We start from the raw sequence: 19,395 nt of genomic DNA on the forward strand, positions 1-19,395 counted from the left end.
CCGCTAAAAAGCTTGTGTCATCACTCTGCCTTCTCTCGCTAGTAGTCAACTCAGCCCCACTAAAAGGCTGGTGTCATCACTCTGCCTTCTCTCTCTAGTAGTCAACTCAGCCCTGCTAAAAGGCTGGTGTCATCACTCTGCCTTCTCTCTCTAGTAGTCAACTCAGCCCTGCTAAAAAGCTGATGTCATCACTCTGCCTTCTCTCTCTAGTAGTCAACTCAGCCCTGCTAAAAGGCTGGTGTCATCACTCTGCCTTCTCTCTCTAGTAGTCAACTCAGCCCCACTAAAAAGCTGGTGTCGTCACTCTGCCTTCTCTCTCTAGTAGTCAACTCAGCCCCACTAAAAGGCTGGTGTCTTCACTCTGCCTTCTCTCGCTAGTAGTCAACTCAGCCCTGCTAAAAGGCTGGTGTCATCACTCTGCCTTCTCTCTCTAGTAGTCAACTCAGCCCTGCTAAAAGGCTGGTGTCTTCACTCTGCCTTCTCTCTCTAGTAGTCAACTCAGCCCCGCTAAAAGGCTGGTGTCGTCACTCTGCCTTCTCTCTCTAGTAGTCAACTCAGCCCCACTAAAAAGCTGGTGTCGTCACTCTGCCTTCTCTCTCTAGTTGTCAACTCAGCCCCACTAAAAGGCTGGTGTCTTCACTCTGCCTTCTCTCGCTAGTAGTCAACTCAGCCCTGCTAAAAGGCTGGTGTCGTTACTCTGCCTTCTCCGGGGGCATGTTGAGGTAAATTTACTAACCGGGAGGGTTGAATTATGTAATTTATTGGTGGGCTGGAAGACGCGCTCTTGTCTTTTCTATTCCGAGGTTGTTTGCTCACAATATCAGATATTAAGATGATTTTATATAATGAATGTTTACTGAGTTTGAGGCTCTGACTAGTGATTATTTACCCGGGGTTCAATACCTGCTATAGTCATTATTTTTGTTTCTCTCCCAAGAGCAACACAGGCCTAATACAATATATATAGCTAACTAAAGTAATGATTGACCATTTTAGAAAATCATGGGACATATAGTCTGTGGTTGTATGCTATTTTATGTCAATCATATTGCTGCTTGTAGCCTATAACTGATGCTTCATGGTCTTATGCTGCCATCTATTGGAAATATTTAGCAATTAAAGTTATTAATTCACTTACAGACATTGGTGAGGCAGCTGAGATATAAAGTGTTTTTTCTTGTTAATTCCTTAGATCAGTCTCAAACCTGCCCCACCTATCCCACGCCAATTGCTGGACTTTCACATAGAGGTTACTAGGTCACCCAGTTCAAACCACATTTGAAAAATAAAACTAATGTGGCTTGTTTATCAAGTGTTCTGTCTCGAAATAATAAATATAACAAAATAAAAACAAAAAAATAAGCATAATGCTTAGACAGGTTTTGATTAACAAAATAATCAACATGCCATTTAGTACTATAATTGTATTTACTAACATAATATAATTTCTAAAATAGTTTCTAAAAGTGTTCTAGGCTACCCTACACTAGAATTAGGGTTAAGGCTAAAATATGATTTATCTAGGGTTAGGGTTAGGGCTAAAATAGGTTATACCTAGGGTTAGGGGGTTAGGGCTAAAATAGGTTATACCTAGGGTTATGGTTAGGGCTAAAATAGGTTATACCTAGGGTTATGGTTAGGGCTAAAATAGGTTATACCTAGGGTTATGGTTAGGGCTAAAATAGGTTATACCTAGGACTAGGGGTTAAGGCTAAAATAGGTTATACCTAGGGTTAGGGGTTAAGGCTAAAATAGGATATACCTAGGGTTAGAGGTTAAGGCTAAAATATGATTTATCTAGGGTTAGGGTTAGGGATAAAATAGGTTATACCTAGGGTTAGGGTTAGGGCTAAAATAGGTTATACCTAGGGTTAGGGTTAGGGCTAAAATAGGTTATACCTAGGACTAGGGGTTAAGGCTAAAATAGGTTATACCTAGGGTTAGGGGTTAAGGCTAAAATAGGTTATACCTAGGGTTAGGGGTTAAGGCTAAAATAGGATATACCTACGGTTAGGGTTAGGGCTAAAATAGGTTATACCTAGGACTAGGGGTTAAGGCTAAAATAGGTTATACCTAGGGTTAGGGGTTAAGGCTAAAATAGGTTATACCTAGGACTAGGGTTAGGGCTAAAATAGGTTATACCTAGGGTTAGGGTTAAGGCTAAAATAGGATATACCTACGGTTAGGGTTAGGGCTAAAATAGGATATACCTAGGGTTAGAGGTTAAGGCTAAAATAGGTTATACCTAGGGTTAGGGGTTAAGGCTAAAATAGGTTATACCTAGGACTAGGGGTTAATGCTAAAATAGGTTATACCTAGGGTTAGGGGTTAAGGCTAAAATAGGTTATACCTAGGACTAGGGGTTAATGCTAAAATAGGTTATACCTAGGGTTAGGGGTTAAGGCTAAAATAGGTTATACCTAGGGTTAGGGTTAAGGCTAAAATAGGTTATACCTAGGACTAGGGTTAGGGCTAAAATAGGTTATACCTAGGACTAGGGTTAAGGCTAAAATAGGTTATACCTACGGTTAGGGTTAGGGCTAAAATATGATTTATCTAGGGTTAGGGTTAGGGCTAAAATAGGTTATACCTAGGGTTAGGGTTAGGGCTAAAATAGGAAATAAAAAATAAAAAAATAGGTTACATGTGTGGTTAGAGTTTCTGTATAGCACTTTGTGACATCTGCTGATGTAAAAAGGGCTTTATAAATACTTTTGATTAATTGTTAGGTTTAGGGTTTTTAAGGTAAAAAGAGTATGGGTTTATATGTCTCTTGCTCCTCCCTGTGGCCTTCTACGTAACACATTATAATCTGAGGTAGCACCTGCATCAGATCTACAAATCAATGAGCTAGACCTGTCCATTTGGTTTGTAACTCAGTGAACCCGTGCAGCATTCGCTCAATTCAATGCCTACGAATGAAGATTTCGATGCATATCAAATTACCCAGCAGCAAATCAGAAACAACAAATCGTCAAAAAAATTGTTATTTCTTAATTAAAAAATGTCTTCTGGCTGTTTAAACCGGCCACATCTTGAAAAAGAGGACAAGGACATGCGTTTTGTTTAGGTTCTATACCTTTTTTTGGAAAACAAATATGGTTAACCATGACCAGAAAATGTTTAACATTTAGGACTGTGGGTCAGCACAACATGTCCCAAGACGAGCAGTGATCGCACTCACCAAGTAGCCGTAACCCTGTTTTAATAGTAAGTTACCTGAGCTCAGTGCATACTCTGTTCATAGACAGACAGCTGGGAACAGTTTACTCTGTTCATAGATTGCTGGGAACAGTATACTCTGTTCATAGACAGACAGCTGGGAACAGTTTACTCTGTTCATAGATTGCTGGGAACAGTATACTCTGTTCATAGACAGACAGCTGGGAACAGTTTACTCTGTTCATAGATTGCTGGGAACAGTATACTCTGTTCATAGACAGACAGCTGGGAACAGTATACTCTGTTCATAGACAGCTGGGAACAGTATACTCTGTTCATAGACAGACAGCTGGGAACAGTTTACTCTGTTCATAGATTGCTGGGAACAGTATACTCTGTTCATAGATTGCTGGGAACAGTATACTCTGTTCATAGACAGACGGCTGGGAACAGTATACTCTGTTCATAGACAGCTGGGAACAGTATACTCTGTTCATAGACAGACAGCTGGGAACAGTATACTCTGTTCATAGACAGACAGCTGGGAACAGTATACTCTGTTCATAGACAGCTGGGAACAGTATACTCTGTTCATAGACAGCTGGGAACAGTATACTCTGTTCATAGACAGACAGCTGGGAACAGTATACTCTGTTCATAGACAGACAGCTGGGAACAGTATACTCTGTTCATAGACAGACAGCTGGGAACAGTATACTCTGTTCATAGACAGACAGCTGGGAACAGTATACTCTGTTCATAGACAGCTGGGAACAGTATACTCTGTTCATAGACAGACAGCTGGGAACAGTATACTATGTTCATAGACAGACAGCTGGGAACAGTATACTCTGTTCATAGACAGACAGCTGGGAACAGTATACTCTGTTCATAGACAGACAGCTGGGAACAGTATACTCTGTTCATAGACAGCTGGAAACAGTATACTCTGTTCATAGACAAACAGCTGGGAACAGTATACTCTGTTCATAGACAGCTGGGAACAGTATACTCTGTTCATAGACAGACAGCTGGGAACAGTATACTCTGTTCATAGACAGACAGCTGGGAACAGTATACTCTGTTCATAGATAGACAGATGGGAACAGTATACTCTGTTCATAGACAGCTGGGAACAGTATACTCTGTTCATAGACAGACAGCTGGGAACAGTATACTCTATTCATAGACAGACAGCTGGGAACAGTATACTCTGTTCATAGACAGCTGGGAACAGTATATTCTGTTCATAGACAGACAGCTGGGAACATTATACTCTGTTCATAGACAGACAGCTGGGAACAGTATACTCTGTTCATAGACAGACAGCTGGGAACAGTATACTCTGTTCATAGACAGACAGACAGCTGGGAACAGTATACTCTGTTCATAGACAGACAGACAGCTGGGAACAGTATACTCTGTTCATAGACAGCTGGGAACAGTATACTCTGTTCATAGACAGATGGGAACAGTATACTCTGTTCATAGACAGACAGCTGGGAACAGTATACTCTGTTCATAGACAGCTGGAAACAGTATACTCTGTTCATAGACAGACAGCTGGAAACAGTATACTCTGTTCATAGACAGACAGCTGGGAACAGTATACTCTGTTCATAGATTGCTGGGAACAGTATACTCTGTTCATAGATTGCTGGGAACAGTATACTCTGTTCATAGACAGACAGACAGCTGGGAACAGTATACTCTGTTCATAGACAGCTGGGAACAGTATACTCTGTTCATAGACAGATGGGAACAGTATACTCTGTTCATAGACAGACAGCTGGGAACAGTATACTCTGTTCATAGACAGCTGGAAACAGTATACTCTGTTCATAGACAGACAGCTGGAAACAGTATACTCTGTTCATAGACAGACAGCTGGGAACAGTTTACTCTGTTCATAGATTGCTGGGAACAGTATACTCTGTTCATAGATTGCTGGGAACAGTATACTCTGTTCATAGACAGACGGCTGGGAACAGTATACTCTGTTCATAGACAGCTGGGAACAGTATACTCTGTTCATAGACAGACAGCTGGGAACAGTATACTCTGTTCATAGACAGACAGCTGGGAACAGTATACTCTGTTCATAGACAGCTGGGAACAGTATACTCTGTTCATAGACAGCTGGGAACAGTATACTCTGTTCATAGACAGACAGCTGGGAACAGTATACTCTGTTCATAGACAGACAGCTGGGAACAGTATACTCTGTTCATAGACAGACAGCTGGGAACAGTATACTCTGTTCATAGACAGACAGCTGGGAACAGTATACTCTGTTCATAGACAGCTGGGAACAGTATACTCTGTTCATAGACAGACAGCTGGGAACAGTATACTATGTTCATAGACAGACAGCTGGGAACAGTATACTCTGTTCATAGACAGACAGCTGGGAACAGTATACTCTGTTCATAGACAGACAGCTGGGAACAGTATACTCTGTTCATAGACAGCTGGAAACAGTATACTCTGTTCATAGACAAACAGCTGGGAACAGTATACTCTGTTCATAGACAGCTGGGAACAGTATACTCTGTTCATAGACAGACAGCTGGGAACAGTATACTCTGTTCATAGACAGACAGCTGGGAACAGTATACTCTGTTCATAGATAGACAGATGGGAACAGTATACTCTGTTCATAGACAGCTGGGAACAGTATACTCTGTTCATAGACAGACAGCTGGGAACAGTATACTCTATTCATAGACAGACAGCTGGGAACAGTATACTCTGTTCATAGACAGCTGGGAACAGTATATTCTGTTCATAGACAGACAGCTGGGAACATTATACTCTGTTCATAGACAGACAGCTGGGAACAGTATACTCTGTTCATAGACAGACAGCTGGGAACAGTATACTCTGTTCATAGACAGACAGACAGCTGGGAACAGTATACTCTGTTCATAGACAGACAGACAGCTGGGAACAGTATACTCTGTTCATAGACAGCTGGGAACAGTATACTCTGTTCATAGACAGATGGGAACAGTATACTCTGTTCATAGACAGACAGCTGGGAACAGTATACTCTGTTCATAGACAGCTGGAAACAGTATACTCTGTTCATAGACAGACAGCTGGAAACAGTATACTCTGTTCATAGACAGACAGCTGGGAACAGTATACTCTGTTCATAGACAGACAGCTGGGAACAGTATACTCTGTTCATAGACAGACAGCTGGGAACAGTATACTCTGTTCATAGACAGACAGCTGGGAACAGTATACTCTGTTCATAGACAGACAGCTGGGAACAGTATACTCTGTTCATAGACAGACAGCTGGGAACAGTATACTCTGTTCATAGACAGACAGCTGGAAACAGTATACTCTGTTCATAGACAGACAGCTGGCAACAGTATACTCTGTTCATAGACAGCTGGGAACAGTATACTCTGTTCATAGACAGACAGCTGGGAACAGTATACTCTGTTCATAGACAGACAGCTGGGAACAGTATACTGTGTTCATAGACAGACAGCTGGGAACAGTATACTCTGTTCATAGACAGACAGCTGGGAACAGTATACTCTGTTCATAGACAGCTGGGAACAGTATACTCTGTTCATAGACAGCTGGGAACAGTATACTCTGTTCATAGACAGACAGCTGGGAACAGTATACTCTGTTCATAGACAGACAGCTGGGAACAGTATACTCTGTTCATAGACAGACAGCTGGGAACAGTATACTCTGTTCATAGACAGCTGGGAACAGTATACTCTGTTCATAGACAGCTGGGAACAGTATACACTGTTCATAGACAGACAGCTCGGAACAGTATACTCTGTTCATAGACAGCTGGGAACAGTATACTCTGTTCATAGACAGCTGGGAACAGTATACTCTGTTCATAGACAGACAGCTGGGAACAGTATACTCTGTTCATAGACAGCTGGGAACAGTATACTCTGTTCACAGACAGCTGGGAACAGTATACTCTGTTCATAGACAGCTGGGAACAGTATACTCTGTTCATAGACAGACAGCTGGGAACAGTATACTCTGTTCATAGACAGACAGCTGGGAACAGTATACTCTGTTCATAGACAGACAGCTGGGAACAGTATACTCTGTTCATAGACAGCTGGGAACAGTATACTCTGTTCATAGACAGCTGGGAACAGTATACTCTGTTCATAGACAGACAGCTGGGAACAGTATACTCTGTTCATAGACAGACAGCTGGGAACAGTATACTCTGTTCATAGACAGACAGCTGGGAACAGTATACTCTGTTCATAGACAGACAGCTGGGAACAGTATACTCTGTTCATAGACAGCTGGGAACAGTATACTCTGTTCATAGACAGACAGCTGGGAACAGTATACTCTGTTCATAGACAGACAGCTGGGAACAGTATACTCTGTTCATAGACAGCTGGGAACAGTATACTCTGTTCATAGACAGCTGGGAACAGTATACTCTGTTCATAGACAGACAGCTGGGAACAGTATACTCTGTTCATAGACAGCTGGGAACAGTATACTCTGTTCATAGACAGCTGGGAACAGTATACTATGTTCATAGACAGCTGGGAACAGTATACTCTGTTCATAGACAGACAGCTGGGAACAGTATACTCTGTTCATAGACAGACAGCTGGGAACAGTATACTCTGTTCATAGACAGCTGGGAACAGTATACTATGTTCATAGACAGACAGTTGGGAACAGTATACTCTGTTCATAGACAGACAGCTGGGAACAGTATACTCTGTTCATAGACAGCTGGGAACAGTATACTCTGTTCATAGACAGACAGCTGAGAACACTATACTCTGTTCATAGACAGACAGCTGGGAACAGTATACTCTGTTCATAGACAGACAGCTGGGAACAGTATACTCTGTTCATAGACAGACAGCTGGGAACAGTATACTCTGTTCATAGACAGACAGCTGGGAACAATATACTCTGTTCATAGACAGACAGCTGGGAACAGTATACTCTGTTCATAGACAGACAGCTGGGAACAGTACACTCTGTTCATAGACAGACAGCTGGGAACAGTATACTCTGTTCATAGACAGACAGCTGGGAACAGTATACTCTGTTCATAGACAGCTGGGAACAGTATACTCTGTTCATAGACAGCTGGGAACAGTATATTCTGTTCATAGACAGACAGCTGGGAACAGTATACTATGTTCATAGACAGACAGCTGGGAACAGTATACTCTGTTCATAGACAGACAGCTGGGAACAGTATACTCTGTTCATAGACAGACAGCTGGGAACATTATACTCTGTTCATAGACAGACAGCTGGGAACAGTATACTCTGTTCATAGACAGACAGCTGGGAACAGTATACTCTGTTCATAGACAGCTGGGAACAGTATATTCTGTTCATAGACAGACAGCTGGGAACAGTATACTCTGTTCATAGACAGACAGCTGGGAACAGTATACTCTGTTCATAGACAGCTGGGAACAGTATACTCTGTTCATAGACAGACAGCTGGGAACAGTATACTCTGTTCATAGACAGACAGCTGGGAACAGTATACTCTGTTCATAGACAGCTGGGAACAGTATACTCTGTTCATAGACAGACAGCTGGGAACAGTATACTCTGTTCATAGACAGACAGCTGGGAACAGTATACTCTGTTCATAGACAGACAGCTGGGAACATTATACTCTGTTCATAGACAGACAGCTGGGAACAGTATACTCTGTTCATAGACAGACAGATGGGAGCAGTATACTCTGTTCATAGACAGACAGCTGGGAACAGTATACTCTGTTCATAGACAGACAGCTGGGAACAGTATACTCTGTTCACAGACAGCTGGGAACAGTATACTCTGTTCATAGACAGACAGCTGGGAACAGTATACTCTGTTCATAGACAGACAGCTGGGAACAGTATACTCTGTTCATAGACAGACAGCTGGGAACAGTATACTCTGTTCATAGACAGACAGCTGGGAACAGTATACTCTGTTCATAGACAGACAGCTGGGAACAGTATACTCTGTTCATAGACAGATGGGAACAGTATACTCTGTTCATAGACAGACAGCTGGGAACATTATACTCTGTTCATAGACAGACAGCTGGGAACAGTATACTCTGTTCATAGACAGCTGGGAACAGTATATTCTGTTCATAGACAGACAGCTGGGAACAGTATACTCTGTTCATAGACAGACAGCTGGGAACAGTATACTCTGTTCATAGACAGCTGGGAACAGTATACTCTGTTCATAGACAGACAGCTGGGAACAGTATACTCTGTTCATAGACAGCTGGGAACAGTATACTCTGTTCATAGACAGACAGCTGGGAACAGTATACTCTGTTCATAGACAGACAGCTGGGAACAGTATACTCTGTTTATAGACAGCAGGGAACAGTATACTCTGTTCATAGACAGACAGCTGGGAACAGTATACTCTGTTCATAGACAGACAGCTGGGAACAGTATACTCTGTTCATAGACAGATGGGAACAGTATACTCTGTTCATAGACAGACAGCTGGGAACAGTATACTCTGTTCATAGACAGACAGCTGGGAACAGTATACTCTGTTCATAGACAGCAGGGAACAGTATACTCTGTTCATAGACAGACAGCTGGGAACAGTATACTCTGTTCATAGACAGACAGCTGGGAACAGTATACTCTGTTCATAGACAGATGGGAACAGTATACTCTGTTCATAGACAGACAGCTGGGAACATTATACTCTGTTCATAGACAGACAGCTGGGAACAGTATACTCTGTTCATAGACAGACAGCTGGGAACAGTATACTCTGTTCATAGACAGACAGCTGGGAACAGTATACTCTGTTCATAGACAGACAGCTGGGAACAGTATACTCTGTTCATAGACAGACAGCTGGGAACAGTATACTCTGTTCATAGACAGACAGCTGGGAACAGTATACTATGTTCATAGACAGACAGCTGGGAACAGTATACTCTGTTCATAGACAGACAGCTGGGAACAGTACACTCTGTTCATAGACAGACAGCTGGGAACAGTATACTCTGTTCATAGACAGACAGCTGGGAACAGTATACTCTGTTCATAGACAGACAGCTGGGAACAGTATACTCTGTTCATAGACAGACAGCTGGGAACAGTATACTCTGTTCATAGACAGCTGGGAACAGTATACTCTGTTCATAGACAGACAGCTGGGAACAGTATACTCTGTTCATAGACAGACAGCTGGGAACAGTATACTCTGTTCATAGACAGACAGCTGGGAACAGTATACTCTGTTCATAGACAGACAGCTGGGAACAGTATACTCTGTTCATAGACAGACAGCTGGGAACAGTACACTCTGTTCATAGACAGACAGCTGGGAACAGTATACTCTGTTCATAGACAGACAGCTGGGAACAGTATACTCTGTTCATAGACAGACAGCTGGGAACAGTATACTCTGTTCATAGACAGACAGCTGGGAACAGTATACTCTGTTCATAGACAGACAGCTGGGAACAGTATACTCTGTTCATAGACAGACAGCTGGGAACAGTATACTCTGTTCATAGACAGACAGCTGGGAACAGTATACTCTGTTCATAGACAGACAGCTGGGAACAGTATACTATGTTCATAGACAGACAGCTGGGAACAGTATACTCTGTTCATAGACAGACAGCTGGGAACAGTATACTCTGTTCATAGACAGACAGCTGGGAACATTATACTCTGTTCATAGACAGACAGCTGGGAACAGTATACTCTGTTCATAGACAGACAGCTGGGAACAGTATACTCTGTTCATAGACAGCTGGGAACAGTATACTCTGTTCATAGACAGCTGGGAACAGTATATTCTGTTCATAGACAGACAACTGGGAACAGTATACTCTGTTCATAGACAGACAGCTGGGAACAGTATACTCTGTTCATAGACAGCTGGGAACAGTATACTCTGTTCATAGACAGACAGCTGGGAACAGTATACTCTGTTCATAGACAGACAGCTGGGAACAGTATACTCTGTTCATAGACAGCTGGGAACAGTATACTCTGTTCATAGACAGACAGCTGGGAACAGTATATTCTGTTCATAGACAGACAGCTGGGAACAGTATACTCTGTTCATAGACAGCTGGGAACAGTATACTCTGTTCATAGACAGACAGCTGGGAACAGTATACTCTGTTCATAGACAGACAGCTGGGAACAGTATACTCTGTTCATAGACAGATGGGAACAGTATACTCTGTTCATAGACAGACAGCTGGGAACATTATACTCTGTTCATAGACAGACAGATGGGAACAGTATACTCTGTTCATAGACAGACAGCTGGGAACAGTATACTCTGTTCATAGACAGACAGCTGGGAACAGTATACTCTGTTCATAGACAGACAGCTGGGAACAGTATACTCTGTTCATAGACAGACAGCTGGGAACAGTATACTCTGTTCATAGACAGCTGGGAACAGTATATTCTGTTCATAGACAGACAGCTGGGAACAGTATATTCTGTTCATAGACAGACAGCTGGGAACAGTATACTCTGTTCATAGACAGACAGCTGGGAACAGTATACTCTGTTCATAGACAGCTGGGAACAGTATACTCTGTTCATAGACAGACAGCTGGGAACAGTATACTCTGTTCATAGACAGCTGGGAACAGTATACTCTGTTCATAGACAGACAGCTGGGAACAGTATACTCTGTTCATAGACAGACAGCTGGGAACAGTATACTCTGTTCATAGACAGCTGGGAACAGTATACTCTGTTCATAGACAGATGGGAACAGTATACTCTGTTCATAGACAGATGGGAACAGTATACTCTGTTCATAGACAGACAGCTGGGAACATTATACTCTGTTCATAGACAGACAGCTGGGAACAGTATACTCTGTTCATAGACAGACAGATGGGAACAGTATACTCTGTTCATAGACAGACAGCTGGGAACAGTATACTCTGTTCATAGACAGATGGGAACAGTATACTCTGTTCATAGACAGACAGCTGGGAACATTATACTCTGTTCATAGACAGACAGATGGGAACAGTATACTCTGTTCATAGACAGACAGCTGGGAACAGTATACTCTGTTCATAGACAGACAGATGGGAACAGTATACTCTGTTCATAGACAGACAGCTGGGAACAGTATACTCTGTTCATAGACAGACAGCTGGGAACAGTATACTCTGTTCATAGACAGCTGGGAACAGTATACTCTGTTCATAGACAGACAGCTGGGAACAGTATACTCTGTTCATAGACTGCTGGGAACAGTATACTCTGTTCATAGACAGACAGCTGGGAACAGTATACTCTGTTCATAGACAGACAGCTGGGAACAGTATACTCTGTTCATAGACAGCTGGGAACAGTATACTCTGTTCATAGACAGACAGCTGGGAACAGTATACTCTGTTCATAGACAGACAGCTGGGAACAGTATACTCTGTTCATAGACAGACAGCTGGGAACAGTATACTCTGTTCATAGACAGACAGCTGGGAACAGTATACTCTGTTCGTAGACAGACAGCTGGGAACAGTATACTCTTGTTCATAGACAGCTGGGAACAGTATACTATGTTAATAGACAGACAGCTGGGAACAGTATACTCTGTTCATAGACAGACAGCTGGGAACAGTATACTCTGTTCATAGACAGACAGCTGGGAACAGTATACTCTGTTCATAGACAGCTGGGAACAGTATACTCTGTTCATAGACAGACAGCTGGGAACAGTATACTCTGTTCATAGACAGCTGGGAACAGTATACTCTGTTCATAGACAGCTGGGAACAGTATACTCTGTTCATAGACAGCTGGGAACAGTATACTCTGTTCATAGACAGACAGCTGGGAACAGTATACTCTGTTCATAGACAGACAGCTGGGAACAGTATACTCTGTTCATAGACAGCTGGGAACAGTATACTCTGTTCATAGACAGCTGGGAACAGTATACTCTGTTCATAGACAGATGGGAACAGTATACTCTGTTCATAGACAGCTGGGAACAGTATACTCTGTTCATAGACAGCTGGGAACAGTATACTCTGTTCATAGACAGACAGCTGGGAACAGTATACTCTGTTCATAGACAGACAGCTGGGAACAGTATACTCTGTTCATAGACAGACAGCTGGGAACAGTATACTCTGTTCATAGACAGACAGCTGGGAACAGTATACTCTGTTCATAGACAGATGGGAACAGTATACTCTGTTCATAGACAGACAGCTGGGAACATTATACTCTGTTCATAGACAGACAGATGGGAACAGTATACTCTGTTCATAGACAGACAGCTGGGAACAGTATACTCTGTTCATAGACAGACAGATGGGAACAGTATACTCTGTTCATAGACAGACAGCTGGGAACATTATACTCTGTTCATAGACAGACAGCTGGGAACAGTATACTCTGTTCATAGACAGACAGCTGGGAACAGTATACTCTGTTCATAGACAGACAGCTGGGAACAGTATACTCTGTTCATAGACAGACAGCTGGGAACAGTATACTCTGTTCATAGACAGCTGTATTTTTTGATTCTTCACAAACCGGTGTGCCTACGAAACCCCGTTCAAAGCCACTTAAATAGTTTCTCTTGCCCATTCACCCTCTGAATGACACACATACACAATGTCTAAATTGTCTCAAGGTTTAACAATAATTATTTAACCTGTCTCCTCCCCTTCATCTACACTGATTGAAGTGGATTTAACAAGGTACATCAATAAGGGATCATAGCTTCACCTGGATTCACCTGGTCAGTCTATGTCAGGGAAAAAGCAGATGATCATAATGTTTTGTACACTCAGTGTCTTAATATATAGGACATAAACAACACATTATAAGCAGATGCTTTACATCATATACTCAGGTACCAGGTAGATGAGGTAATAATGAGACTATAAGGAGTACCAGTACTGAGTCAATGTGCAGGGGTACCAGGTAGTTGAGGTAATAATGAGACTATAAGGAGTACCAGTACTGAGTCAATGTGCAGGGTACCAGGTAGATGAGGTAATAATGAGACTATAAGGAGTACCAGTACTGAGTCAATGTGCAGGGGTACCAGGTAGTTGAGGTAATAATGAGACTATAAGGAGTACCAGTACTGAGTCAATGTGCAGGGGTACCAGGTAGTTGAGGTAATAATGAGACTATAAGGAGTACCAGTACTGAGTCAATGTGCAGGGTACCAGGTAGTTGAGGTAATAATGAGACTATAAGGAGTACCAGTACTGAGTCAATGTGCAGGGGTACCAGGTAGTTGAGGTAATAATGAGACTATAAGGAGTACCAGTACTGAGTCAATGTGCAGGGTACCAGGTAGTTGAGGTAATGATGAGACTGACTATAAGGAGTACCAGTACTGAGTCAATGTGCAGGGTACCAGGTAGTTGAGGTAATGATGAGACTGACTATAAGGAGTACCAGTACTGAGTCAATGTTCAGGGGTACCAGGTAGTTGAGGTAATAATGAGGCTATAAGGAGTACCAGTACTGAGTCAATGTGCAGGGGTACCAGGTAGTTGAGGTAATAATGAGACTATAAGGAGTACCAGTACTGAGTCAATGTGCAGGGGTACCAGGTAGTTGAGGTAATAATGAGACTATAAGGAGTACCAGTACTGAGTCAATGTGCAGGGGTACCAGGTAGTTGAGGTAATAATGAGACTATAAGGAGTACCAGTACTGAGTCAATGTGCAGGGGTACCAGGTAGTTGAGGTAATAATGAGACTATAAGGAGTACCAGTACTGAGTCAATGTGCAGGGGTACCAGGTAGTTGAGGTAATAATGAGACTATAAGGAGTACCAGTACTGAGTCAATGTGCAGGGTACCAGGTAGTTGAGGTAATAATGAGGCTATAAGGAGTACCAGTACTGAGTCAATGTGCAGGGGTACCAGGTAGTTGAGGTAATAATGAGGCTATAAGGAGTACCAGTACTGAGTCAATGTGCAGGGGTACCAGGTAGTTGAGGTAATAATGAGGCTATAAGGAGTACCAGTACTGAGTCAATGTGCAGGGGTACCAGGTAGTTGAGGTAATAATGAGGCTATACGGAGTACCAGTACTGAGTCAATGTGCAGGGGTACCAGGTAGTTGAGGTAATAATGAGACTATAAGGAGTACCAGTACTGAGTCAATGTGCAGGGGTACCAGGTAGTTGAGGTAATAATGAGACTATAAGGAGTACCAGTACTGAGTCAATGTGCAGGGTACCAGGTAGTTGAGGTAATTGAGGTAATATCCACATGTAGGTAGGGGTAAAAGTGACTAGGTAATCAGGATAGAGATTACATCTCCTCATCCAGGAAGTTCAGACACACACACACACACACACACACACACGGAGGGAATGTTGTGTTTGTTTAATAATGTTTAATGACAATGAAAATGGACAAAATAATTAGCTTATGGATTATGAAAACAACAAAAAGATATGGGAAAATGGGAGAGGAGAAATGACTAGAGACAGTGTTGTTTAACTCACTGACCATGACCCATGAGTTCTTCTTACCTTTGTTCAGTAGAAAAGTCTCCCTCTCTAAACTGTATAGGTTGACTCATAGACCAGTCACTCTTCATGGACACACAGCTGGGTACAGGGGAGGCTGGTCTCTCCTGCTTGATTGGACTTCAACACAACAGAGACAAACATTACATCTCTCATCTACTAAATGTATGGTGTTTTTGGTTTTTGTCAGTTTCAATTGTTTGTTATGCTATAAATGGTTATTTAATGGTTGTAAGTGGTAAAATGAACTAAAAATTAGTAATTACTACTTTACTAAGGAATTACATATTATTCAGTGGTACTGTATTTGCTGAATAATTCCAATAGATGGCAGCAGTTTAGTCCCAATATGAGATATTAATAAAATATGTTAAAATGCATGTATACTAAGGTTGAGGTTAGAGCATCTGACTAGTGATTATTTGGCTGTATATTTTTAATAAATATTTAGCAATTAAAAGTTATTAATTCATATACAGCCATTGGTGAGGCAGCTGAGAAATAAAGTGTATTTTGTCTTGTTAATTCCTTAGATCAGTCTCAAACCTGCCCCACCTATCCCAAGCCAATTGCTGGACTTTCCCATAGAGGTTACTTGGTCACACAGTTCAAACCACATTTGAAAAATAAAACACATGCGACTTGTTGATCAAGTGTTCTGCCTTGAAATAATAAATATAATAAAATAACTAATAACAAAATAAAAACAGCACGACGCTTAGACAGGTTTTGATTAACAATAGGGGGGCGCTGTTTTCACTTTGTAAAAAATCGTGCCCAAATTAAACTCCTTCGTACTCTATTCTTGCTCGTACAATATGCATATTATTATTACTATTGGATAGAAAACACTCTCTAGTTTCTAAAACCGTTTGAATTATATCTGTGTGTAAAACAGAACTCATTTTGCAGCAAACTTCCTGACAGGAAGTGAAAAATCTGAAATCGATGCTCTGTTCCAGGGCCTTCCTATTCATTTGCTTGAAGTCTATGGATATACATGCACTTCATACGCCTTCCACTAGATGTCAACAGGCAGTGGGAGGTGAAATGGGATGTCTAGCTTGATCTGAGATCGAACAAGAGCTCTTGGAATGACGTGACCCCATTTCCCTTTGTCTAGCAAGGCGCGGGAAGGAACCCTGGATTGCCTTCTGAAAAGCTTTCGGTATAGACGTTAGATATCTCCAGCTCTGATTTTATTTGATATATGTTTTAAAAACATCATAAAGTAGTTTTTTTAAACCGAGTTATATCAGTTTATTGAACGTTAATTGCGAGTTTTGGAATTTTATTTTCTTTGCGTCATGTGAAGTTGGCCACGTTTGCGCCACATGGCTAGCTTTGTTTGCTAATTCGACAGGAGAAGAGGACATTCTAAATCCAAACAACGATTATTCTGGACAAAGGACTCCTTGTCCAAGATTCTGATGGAAGCTCAGCAAAAGTAGGAACCATTTATGATGTTATTTCGTATTTCTGTTGAAAATGTTTAGTCATATTTTCCGCTCTTATTGCGGGCGCTGTCTCGCTATAACGTAAGCTGTATGTCGAACAAAACATAGATTTATTGTATAACATGTTATAAGACTGTCATCTGATGAAGTTGTTTCTTGGTTAGTGACTAATTATATCTTTATTTGGTCGAATTTGTGATAGCTACCTATGCGGTAAAAAAATTGTGAAAATATGCGGTTGAGTCTCTTGCTATTGTGGTTAGCTAATAGAAATACATATTGTGTTTTCGCTGTAAAACATTTTAAAAATCGGAAATGATGGCTGGATTCACAAGATGTGTATCTTTCATTTGGTGTCTTGGACTTGTGATTTCATGATATTTATATGCTAGTATTTACTTGTGGCGCTATGCTAGGCTATGCTAGTCAGCTTTTTTACTGATGAGGATGCTCCCGGATCCGGGATGGTGACCAAGTAGAAGTTAACAAAACAATTTATAAAATAGTATGTGTTTATAGCTCTCTTGCTCCTCCCTGTGGCCTTCTGTGGGTACTACATAACTCATTCACGACACCTGCTAGGCTCATAATCTGAGGTAGCAACTGAGTCAGATCTACAAATCAATGAGCTAGACCTGTCCATTTGGTTTGCAACTCAGTGAACCTGCGCAGCATTCGCTCAATTCGATGTCAACGAATGAAGATTCCAATGCAAATCAAATTACCCAGCAGCCATTAAGATACAACAAATCGTCACAACAATTAAATCATTCTCGGCCACATCTTGAAAACCAGGACAGGGACATGCGTTTTGTTTAAGTTAAACACTTTTTTCTGAAAACCAATATGGGCTCCCAAGTGGTGCAGCGGTCTAAGGCATCTCAGTATAATAAGTTACCTGAGGTCAGTGTTCAAGGTTCATGCCGGCAGGTCTAATTGATAACAATAATGAAGCTGCCATTGTGACGCAGAACAAAGAGCTGTGAATAGAATGTTCAGAAGGTGAGTTGGTGCCACGGTGCTCAATAGAACTAATAGGAGCTGGCAGGGTGAAAAATGACCTAAAATAAGGTCTGTTTTTTCACGATTACTTCATAACTAGAGACATAATATAAGATAAGGTAATGTTATGAAACTGGGCTCCATGGTGGATGCAATGAACTAGTTATCAGAAAAAAACATTGTTGAAAACGTCATGTGTCCAGCCTACTGAGGCGCCACGAAAATAATATTCAAAAGTTCGGTCCTTGGACACAGAGGGTTTAAACACTAAAGTTAACGTGAATCGAGTGAAGAGAGGAGAACTGGACAGAGGTAGCCAGCATCCATCAACGAGAGAGGGAGAAGCCCTCCACAGGATGTAACAGGTGGAAGAAACAACCGGGTATCTCCATTGGTCCCCATAAACGCAGGCAGCCGGTGATGTAGTGATAAAGCACTAAATAAACTCCAATTAAACAATAACCCCCCTTGGGTTGTGCCGTGGCGGGAGATCTTTGTGGGCTCGGCCTTGTCTCAGGATGGTAAGTTGGTGGTTGAAGATATCTCTCTAGTGGTGTGGGGGCTATACTCGGCCTTGTCTCAGGATGGTAAGTTGGTGGAAGATGATATCCCTCTAGTGGTGTGGGGGCTATACTCGGCCTTGTCTCAGGATGGTAAGTTGGTGGTTGAAGATATCCCTCTAGTGATGTGGGGGCTATACTCGGCCTTGTCTCAGGATGGTAAGTTGGTGGTTGATGATATCCCTCTAGTGATGTGGGGGCTGTGGTTTGGCAAAGTGTGTGGGGTTATATCCTGCCTGTTTGGCCCTGTCCGGGGGTGTATCGTCGGATGGGGCCACAGTGTCTCCCGACCCCTCCTGTCTCATCCTCCAGTATTTCTGCTGCAGTAGTTTATGTGTCGGGGGGTTAGGGTCAGTCTGTTATATCTGGAGTATTTCATCTTATCCAGTGTCCTGTGTGAATTTAAGTATGCTCTCTCTAATTCTCTCTCTCTTTCATTCTTTCTTTATATCTCTCTCTCAGAGGACCTGAGCCCTTGGACCATGCCTCAGGACTACCTGGCCTGATGACTCCTTGCTGTCCCTAATCCACCTGGCCGTGCTGCTGCTCCAGTTTCAACTGTTCTGCCTGCGGCTATGGAACCCTGACCTGTTCACCGGACGTGCTACCTGTCCCAGACCAGCGTTTTTCAACTCTCTAGAGACAGCAGGAGTGGTAGAGATACTCGTCTATGATCGTCTATGAAAAG

At 42.1% G+C, this 19,395-nt stretch overlaps 1 protein-coding gene and 1 long non-coding RNA gene across 2 annotated transcripts in view; both read right to left on the bottom strand.

Moving 5' to 3' along the window:
- Positions 1-19,395, bottom strand: part of LOC139569930 (uncharacterized) — an 823,452-nt gene that overhangs the window by 796,093 nt on the left and 7,964 nt on the right. The window lies entirely within an intron of this gene.
- The window catches only part of LOC139539816 (NLR family CARD domain-containing protein 3-like), a 446,707-nt gene that overhangs the window by 410,036 nt on the left and 17,276 nt on the right, over positions 1-19,395 (bottom strand). The gene's annotated exons all lie outside the window — the stretch shown is intronic.

Source organism: Salvelinus alpinus, chromosome 1, assembly GCF_045679555.1.
Source record: "Salvelinus alpinus chromosome 1, SLU_Salpinus.1, whole genome shotgun sequence".
Classification (NCBI taxonomy): Eukaryota; Metazoa; Chordata; class Actinopteri; order Salmoniformes; family Salmonidae; genus Salvelinus; species Salvelinus alpinus.